This window comes from Nannospalax galili, unplaced genomic scaffold (assembly GCF_000622305.1).
Source record: "Nannospalax galili isolate Female #2095 unplaced genomic scaffold, S.galili_v1.0 scaffold154, whole genome shotgun sequence".
Taxonomy (NCBI): Eukaryota; Metazoa; Chordata; class Mammalia; order Rodentia; family Spalacidae; genus Nannospalax; species Nannospalax galili.
In genome coordinates this window covers 76699-86339 of record NW_008335281.1, presented here as the reverse complement: position 1 = coordinate 86339, position 9641 = coordinate 76699, and the positions used below count along the sequence as shown (strand labels likewise).

Below are 9641 nucleotides of genomic sequence, written 5' to 3'. Positions count from 1 at the left end.
TGGTCCAGTTAGTCTAAGAAAAGTGTAGAACAAATGTGTCAGATATTTAAACTTCTGCCAGTGATATCTGCAATGACTATTTGACCAATTTGTCCAATTATCCTGGCCTAGCTATAGAGTAAAAGGCAGAAGATATCCTGACCCACACCCACTTTGTAAACTATAACAACTGAGTGAACTCAGGAAGAAATTTTCTTGAGATAATATGGCACATCAAAATAAAGAACCATAGGGTCCAGGTGGTAACCATTAAATGATGTAAAAAGTCCTACATAACCTGACTTACATGTTGCTTTGAGCCCAGAAAAATTTCAGAAACTTGGTTGCTAATTCTGGGAGGACATACGTGTGAAAAGAATAAATGAGCTTTTTGACTTCTGGGTGAAAGCTTGATCTCTTAGCAGTTCGGAGAATTTTTTCCGTAACACTCCCAGTGACTGGATTCAATCCTTGAAGAAGGACTGGTGATCAAGCCTTCAACACCTGAGTTTTCTGGGAGCCACTTCTCTTCCAAATAACAGGTTACCCTCCAAATTGCAGCTTTTATTGCTAGAATATTTGCCCTCAGAAGTCTATAGGACCTCCTTGAGATCTATGAATACACAAAATTGAAATACACAGACATTGCTAATTCCACGTCCAAATTAGCTATGCCGTTATTAGGAGTAGGAGGCCCATGGGGATTTCAAAAAAGGCAGGAGAGCGTTTAATTTGCAGATTAAATAACGCCCTATGTAGTTAGCAGGTGTGTGTGTTCATTAAGGAATAAAACACATGTCTTTGTTGAAAACTGAGCTATGGACTGGGGCACAAAGATCATCTAAAGATTACTAGAGGCAGCCACCGCCTGGGTGGTTGCTCACTCTCAAAATCAGGCAGTGCAACAGAGGCAGGGGTTTCAGGCTGACAGAGCAGCACCTGTGTTAATTAAAAACAATGTGTGGTTTCCATTCCATAGTTAGAGGACTCTCACCTTGTGAACTCAGAAGTGGAAAGGGAGTTGGAGCTCGATTTTCTTTTAGAGCACTTTCATCAATTACCTGCTTCATTTTCCCTTATAGATTTTTGGTTAACACAGACAATTCTTTTTACAATGCCTTTCTTTCTGCAGATAGCAAGACTCCCTTCTACCTCCTGCAATGACCCTGAAAAATGTATCTAGATGATTTGGGTTTTTGTTGTTACTTTTCTGAGACAAGGTCTCACTATGGAGCCAGGTGGGCCTGGAACTCAGAAATCCTCCTGCTCCTGCCTCCTGTGTGCTGGAATTAAAGGTGTGTGCCACCACACTTGGCTTTTTAATTTTTTAAATTTTATAAAGTGATATATTTATTCTGAGTCTTATTCTGGATTTTTTTCTAAGTTTTTTTTTTCCCCTCAAAAATTTCAGCAACGTAGTAGAGTCTTGTTTAAAGGGCTATTTCCTATCTCAATTTTGTTTTCATGGTCTATATTTCTAGTTAGGGCTGTTGACAGAAAGTAAAGCACCTAGGAGGGAAACAAGCTTCTGTCCACACTTCTCAGTTTTCGATGGGACCTCAGTTACAAAAGGAAAGCAAACCGGTTTTTTTAGTATATATAAATATACTAAAAAAACGGTGTGTGTGTGTTTCACAAAGAATAAAGAGCAAGTGGCTAGAACTTGTACTTAAATATCACTTTCAACTGAAGACAAAAAAGGTGTGGGGTGGGGAGAGGGAGGTAAGGTTTACAAAGGTGACCAGTGTATTAGTCACTGTTTTGGGGCTGTGATAGAAACACTGACCAAAGCAACTTACAGAAGGAAGAGATTATTTGAGTTTACCATTCCAAAGAGGCAAGTATCCACAGCAGGGAGGCATGGTGGTAGATGTGGCTGGAGGAGGAGCGGAAGCTAAGCTCTCATATCTTCAAGAAGACACAGGAAGCAAGGCTTAGTAGCTCTCTAAGCCAGCCCCCAGTGATGTGCTTCCTCCAGCAGGGTCTCACCTTCTAAGACCTCCTAAAACAGCACCACCAACTGAAGACAAAATGTTCAAATACTTGGAACCTATGGGGGACATTCTCATTCAAACCATCATAACCAGAAAAATTACAATAAACAGAAGTGAGGCTTACTGAGTGGAGGTAAGTCTGTGCCTTCTAAATCTAGTTAACGATAGTTGCATATAATTTAGTTTATTGCTTGGCCTTTAAGACAGATGATCAGAGCATAATCTATTTTAATGGGAATCTGGTGACAGCTACTAAGAGACTGTGTTCAGTATCTCCACTTCATCTAAAGCCTTCTAGATTGTTCTGCAATACAGCTGTTTGGGAGTTATGCTGGAGATTTTTTCTGATTTATTTATTTATTATTTACTTATTCGTTTATTAGAGTTTTGCTATATATTACAGGCTGGCCTTAAACTCACTTATAGCCCAACCTGGCTTCTAACTTGCAGTAATCTTCCTGCCTCAGCCTCATAGGTGCTAGATTTCAGGCATGTGCCATACCCTCCTGGCTTCTATTCTGTCTATATCTGAATTCTCTGCATCTGAGATTCCACCAGAATGAATCACTTGATATAGATCTGGAAACCCTGTATGATGTTTTTCTAAAACAATTTTACATTTATCTACACATTTCTCTGATTTTTCTACAGTGTCAAAGCTATTTGAGAATATTCTCAGCTCAAAGGGAGATAAGGGCTTAATATCAGACATAGGAAGTTTTCCATCTTCTTACAGGAGTTTGAATTTAAGAATAGATTAAATTTGGGGATTTCTGGGATTCTAGCTTCATTTCTGTTGCTGTGATAAAATACCCTGATGAAAGCAACTTTCAGGGAAGAGGGTTTCTTTGGCTCTCAATTCCACATTATAGTTCCATTTGCAGGGAGGGGAAGGCAGGAACTGGAAGCAGCTAGGCAAATCCAGTCAAATGCGGAGAGAAAGAGTGCATTCATGCTTAGTGAGTGCTCAGCTAGCTTCCTCTATTCCTCCACAGCCCAGGACCCCCTCCCTGAGGAATGGTGCCACACACTCTCAGGAAGGGTCTTCCCCCTTCAATTAACCCAGCTAAGCAAATCCCTCTCAGGCATACGCACAGGCCAATCCAACCCAGGTAAATTTCTCATTGAGCCACTCTTCACAGTTCATTCCAGTTTGTGCCAATTGACAAGTAAAACTAATCACACTGGGCAGGCAGGAGGGAAGGGGAATGTGCCAGAAGGAGGAAAGAGCAGGAAAAGGAGCTGTGTCCTGTATCAAAATAGGACTGTCAGGGTAAAGTTAGCATCATATTGTGAGTCTCAAAAATAGAATTTCACATTTTTACATCGTCTTTTGCCTTGGCCCAGACTTTTCTTATGTTTTAGAAGGTTTTATTTGTCTATTTATTTATCTTTATTTTATAAGTACAAAGTGTTTTGCCTGCACGTACGTAAGTGTACCACATGTGTACAATGTCTTCGGGGGCCAAAGGAGGGTGTCAGATCCCCTGGAACTGGAGTTACAGACAGTTGTTAGCCACTGTGTGGGTGCTGGGAACCTAACCCAGGTCTTCTGCAAGAGCAGCCAGTGCTCTTAATCACTGAGCGATCTCTCTAGCCCTCAGAATTTCTTAAGAAAAACTTTGGAATCTAGATGTTTTATAGAAGCTTATTTATAAAATTTGCAGACAGTTGAATGTTTGACATTTTATTCCCTTTTGGTTCCCAGATGCCTCTCAAATGAACCCTTTCTCTTTTATCAAAAGTCCTCCCAAGATGACCACTGTGATTCTAAGTTATCCTTGGTGAATGGTGCAATGTCAAAAGCTGAACTCGTGATCTGAGGTTTTAGCATAAATCTGAGATGTGAGAGTGGATACAGTTAGACTTACATGTGACTGAGACAAAGCCATGGGAATCAGCGGGACAGATGGTCCTGAGTGTTGCCTGTGCATCTGATGGTCCAGCCCTCCCCCAGCCTCAAAGTCTGACTGCAGACGTGGCTGGAAGGTCTTGAAGGCAAGATCATTCCTAGCAAGAGACTTCCATGGACAAAACAACCCAAGACTGAGTGAACTCTCATGTAATTTGGGAAATAATTTGAGGTAGAGTCTCTTCAAATAAGATCCAAGAAGAAGTGTCCTGAAAGTCACAGCCACCACTGGCTGTTTCAAGGAAGGACTTGAACCTCTGCTCCTTCCTTTCGATGAGCTTTTGGCTTAATGAATATACAAGTGACAGGGACAGACAGAAACAAGTAGCTGTATTAATACTGAGTCAGTCTGCACCGGGAATAAAAGGTTCTAAGTAGTGATCAAGTAACAAAGAATTTCTAAAGTAGATATTTCTATTTTTGTGTGTGTGCAGTATGTATGTACATGTTTGTGTGCACTTCCAGAAGTCAGAAGAGGATGTTAGGTGTCCTGCTGTATCACTCTCCAGCTTATTTCTTCTGAGACAGGGTCTTTTACTGAATCTGGAGCTAGGCTGGTGGCCAGAAGGTCCCAGTGAGCCTCCAGTTTCCAACACTACAACACTGGGGTTACAGGAATACATGTGGTCACACCTGGCTGTTTATGTGGATGGTGGGATTTGAACTCAGGTCCTCATGCTTGTGTAGAAAGCATTCTTACACACTGAGCTGAGCATCCTCAGTAGCCCCTAACATGGATTTCTTGTTCCAAAAATTTAAACTTGGAATACGGGAAGCTTATTTCAGAATTTCAAGTGCAGTGGCACAGAGGGCAAAATGTACATGTGTAGGAAGTTTCCCCAGTGTGAAGGGCCTTACAAACACCTGTATTCCAAGACAAGAATCTTGTCACTGCAGGAACCTTGGTAGGAACTCTAAGATTGTCAAGTACTGGTTTTCCGAGAAGAAAATCTAACAAAATACCCCAGTAAAGCAAAGCTGATAGGAGAGCACTTCTTGATCAACACAAATGCAAAGGGACAAACAGACAAGGGCTTTAAGTCTCAAGTACTATGGCTTTGCAATGTAGGGTTTTATTATGATTAAAGATCACTGTATGATAGTTTAGGACTTGACAACACAAAGGAAGGATTTTGAGGCAAACACTGAAGTCTGAGTGATGGACAGATGTTTGATGCCATCTACTGAAGTGTCAACTCAAATGGAATTAGGGGATGTTCCTGGAATAAGCAATGAAATCATTTGTGATGTTTGTCTTTTTGGAAAGAGATTGCTAGACAGTAAGATGATAGTGATGAAGACAGTGCAATACTGAAGTAATATGGGAAAAATCATGTTAACACAGTCAGTTATGTGAATGTAGATTCTAGAATAGAGAATTACATCCTTTATCTCATTTTGTGTATTGCATATGCACAAAACATAACTTCCTTAGTTATCTGCATTGCAATGATCATACTATTGATAAAAACAGATAAGGTTAGACATGTCAATATTAAAATTGGCCAAAGGGCATACAACTAAAAAAGATTTAACTATTACTCACCTTCACTATAATTTCATCTGGCACATCATGAAAACATTCACTTGCATTTTTATGTTTTGAATCTAAATATTCCTCATGTCAGGGTTAAAAGAAGAGCACATGATATATTTTGCAGGAGTATGGCAGGGTATTGTTTTGTTTTAGCAATTCAAAGGCTTGTCTTCAAATACTGGTTCTCAACATGTTGTTTTCGCACCACCACCACCACCACCACCACCACCACCACCACCACCACCATACTGTCATCATCTGAGAACTTCATAGATCTACAAGTTCTTGAGCTGTGCTCCAGGTCTACTGATGCAAAGCTCTGAGATTAGGTCTGCTGGTCTTACTTTAGGCAGCTCTGCAGGTGAATCTGATACAGTTTTGAGACTGACAACTATCTGGTATGAAGGATCACTTTCACTGAAACATAACACCAAACTCTTGCTGCATATTTTGAGTACCAAAACTTGTGGAACTGAAGAAACCAGCTAGAAAAATTAAGTAGGGCTGATAGAGTTTCTGTTATTATTTTATATTTTCACAAATTATAGTCATAATTTCTAAGGGCACATACTGTTAGAACACACGGACACACAAATATACATAAATAAAATGAAATAAACCTTTAAAATACTTTAATAGTCATACATGCGTATCATGTACTTTGATCAAATCCACCCAGTCCCTTCCCTCCACGTCCTCCTCTGCATCACTTTTCCCTCCCAATTTCATGTGCTTTTTCTGTTTTGGTTTGTTTTAAATACCCACTGAGTCTATTTAGTGCTGTCTGTATGCACGTGGGTGTGGGACCATGGGTAACCTCAGGTAGCTTCTCAGGCCCACATCCCTGAAGAAAACTGATTCTCTCTCCTGAAGCCATCAGCTGCTAGTAACCTCTTTCCCCTAGCATCCATTGCCGGTAGCTCCTCATCTCGGCTGGAACTTCACGAACTCCTCCCCCATCCACGCTGGGATTTTGTCTGGCTTGATCTTGTGTGAGAACACTAGATTTTTTTTTTCTTTTTTAAATTGAATTTTTGTGTATTTCATACAATATGTTTTGATCATATTTAGACCAACCCCCCATCTGTACCCCTCATATAGCCCCCTCTACCATTTAAACATTAAAGTCTATAAAGTCAAGTTTGTGTCCCCAAATGTCCTTCACTGTATATCCGTCCAGTGGAGCCTGGTTAACTTATCTAGCATCACACCCTTAAAGAAAACCAGCTCTCCTTCTCACAGAAGTTTTTGGTTGCCACTAGTTCCCTGGCTAAGGGTGGGGCTTCTTCCCCACTTCCAAGTTCTATGCTGGAATTTTCTCTAGCTTGAACTTACGTGGGTCTTATGCATGCTGTCACCATTGCTGTGAATTCATAAGAGTAACTTCCCAGCTGTCTGGAAAACTCTGTTTCCTTGTGGTCATTCAGCACTTGTAGCTCTTACAATATTTTCTCCTCTTCTTCTGTAATGGTCCTTGAGCCTTGGGTGGCAGAGGTTTGATATAGGTTTCTTATTCAGGGATAAGAACTCGATAGTCTCTTATTCTCTGCACTTTGACCAATTGTGGCTTTCTGGGTTAACTACCCTCTGTTGCATGAGGAAGCTTCAGTGGTAAGAGTTGAAAGATGCATTAAGATTCTCTCTGCCCCCTGTTCCACGATGTTCCCTGAGCCATAGGTGTAGAGGTTGCATTGTAGATGTGTCACTTAGGGCTGGGCATGGCACAGATACTTACTCTCTGCATTTGACAAGTTATAGAACTCTGTAATAGTCTCCATCAGTTGCAAAAAGGATCTTCTTTAATGAGTGATGAGAGGCACACTTATCTGTAAATAAAGATACAGAACACTTTGCAAATTTGCATATCATCGTTGTGCAAAGGCCATGCTGATCCTCTCTGTATCATTTGATGGCAGTATATATGCTGCTAGCACAACACTAGAATTTTTGATAGGTAAAATAGGCATGGTAGTGCATGCCTTTAATCCCAGCACTCCTGAGGGAGGCAGGCAGATTTTTGTGAGATTGAGGTCAGCTTGGTCTTGGTCTATATAACAGATCCAGGCCAGCTGGGGCTACAGTGAAACCCTGTCTCAAAAAGATAAAGAATAAATAAATAAATAAACAAAACAAACACACACACACACAAAATACAAAAATAAGAGTACCAACAAGATGTTAAAAACTACATAGATGTGTTTGCTAGCCTACAGCAGAAATTACAATGTGAAGATTAGAGATTGCTCATTGATAAATGAGCCTTCCAGGGCAGAGCATGTGAATAAAAGAGAGGACATTCAAACCTCAAGGACTTCTGGGCCAAGAAAAAGCATGCAACCGATTAGTAGATTCTTGGAAATTTTTTAGTATGTTCTCTTTATATTGTGCTAAAATAGATGTCATATTTACCAGTTTACTAATTAAGTACCCAGTTCAGTGGCCTTAAAATACATTCATATTATTGTGTGATCATCTCTACCATCTATTTAAAAATACTTTTCTATCACTCTATACTGAAATTTTGATTTGGTTAAACTTTAACCCAGTATCTTTCCTTCCCCTAAGACACTAGAAACCAGTATTCTACTCCCGTCTCTCCGAAGTTGCCTGTCCCCAGTGCTTCAGATAAGTAGAATAATGTGATATTTATCATTTTGTGTCTGCCTTATTTCACTTAGTGTATCTCCAAAGTTCATCCATGTTGTAACATATATTAGAATTTTGTTCCTTTTCAAGGCTGAGTAATACAGTACTGCATATATATACCACAGTTTATCCACTCACCCTTGTATTAGTTACTTTCCTGTTGCTGTGATTAAAACATTGACCAAAGCAACTTACAAGGAGGAAGAGTTTGAGCTTATGGTTCCAGAGAGATTAGAGCTCATCATGGTGGGGAGGCACTGTGATGGAAATGATAGAAGGTGGCACCAGAACACTCACATCTTCAAGGAGGGGCAGGAAGCAGAGAGTGACTGGAAATCCCACAAAGCTTAAGCTCTAAGCCTGCCCCCAGTGACATGCTTCCTCCAGCAGGGCCACACCTCCTGGAGCCTCCCCAGACAGCACCAACTAGAGACAAACTGTCCAAATACTTGAAGCCTATGGGGGACATTCTCATTCAAACCACCACGCTCAACAATGGACCTTTGGGCTGTTTCACACCTTTGAACTGTTTTGAAGAATGCAATTTTTAGTAGAGTGCAAGGAACTGATGACATTGAAACAGGCTAAGGAACAAAGTACTTAGAAGTGATCTGTATCTACTCATCTGAGGAGCGCAGCTGTGAAAGGCAAAGGGAAAGCAACATGGACCAGCTCTGTTCCTTTGAGACACAGAGTTCACATCACAGAGGAGTCAACCTGCACGCTGAAGTTATAAAGACAAGAAATGAACAGGAGAGCAGGAGATACAGCATTGGAACCTTAATACTGTCTCTCCATTAATCCACATAATACCCAAGAAAAGCGTAGATTTTTAAATACTTTATCAACAGTGAAATGTACTAAAGCACTTTCTTCTTAAATGCCTTTATAATGGAGTGACTGACATAGAACTGCCTGGGTTGTCTTCTCTGTCATTGTCCACAGGACACTGAGAAGTCACAGGTATATACAGACAGAGACTCCAGGTCCAGTTTCCCCTCTAACATCGTAGAAAGGGATGGTATATCATGAGGTAGAGACCTATGCTCCCCTCTGCCACTAGTGTAGAGCCTGGGGAGAGCAGCCTCCTGGGGTAGCCATACTGGGGAAAAAAAAATCACAAACTTTAAAAGTTCAGTGTTTTTTTGTTTTTTGTTTTTTTTAACTTTAAATATAACAACCAAAGAAGCAGCATTTAACTTTTATGTTAGGGGCTCAAATCAACTCTATAAGAAATAGTTGAGGAGCTGGAGGGATGACTCAGTGATTAAGAGCACTGACTGCTCTTGCAGAGGACCTGGGTTCGATTCCCAGCACCCACATGGTGGCTAACAACCGTCTGTAACTCCAGTCCTGGGGGAATCTAACGCTTTCTTCTGACCTCTGCAGGCACTGCATAACAAGAGTGCCCTTACACACATGCAAGCATAACACTCATACACAAAAAAAAAGAAATAGCTGACCTTCATGTATTCTAATACTGATACTTTTTTCTCTCCTCTCTTTGTCTCTGACTCTCTCTGTTTTCCCCCTCTCTGTTCTCTCTCTCTCTCTCTCTCTCTCTCTCTCTCTC

General features: G+C 40.7%; 1 non-coding gene and 1 pseudogene across 1 annotated transcript; both read right to left on the bottom strand.

The window, feature by feature from the left end:
• Positions 1 to 7256: 7256 nt before the first annotated feature.
• LOC115069761 lies at positions 7257 to 7356 on the bottom strand (annotated as a pseudogene).
• A 1615-nt stretch (positions 7357 to 8971) lies between these two features.
• On the bottom strand, positions 8972 to 9174 carry LOC115069763. Its single transcript, XR_003848995.1, has one exon. It is a non-coding gene; the product is annotated as a small nucleolar RNA SNORA73 family (small nucleolar RNA).
• Between the last annotated feature and the right edge of the window lie 467 nt (positions 9175 to 9641).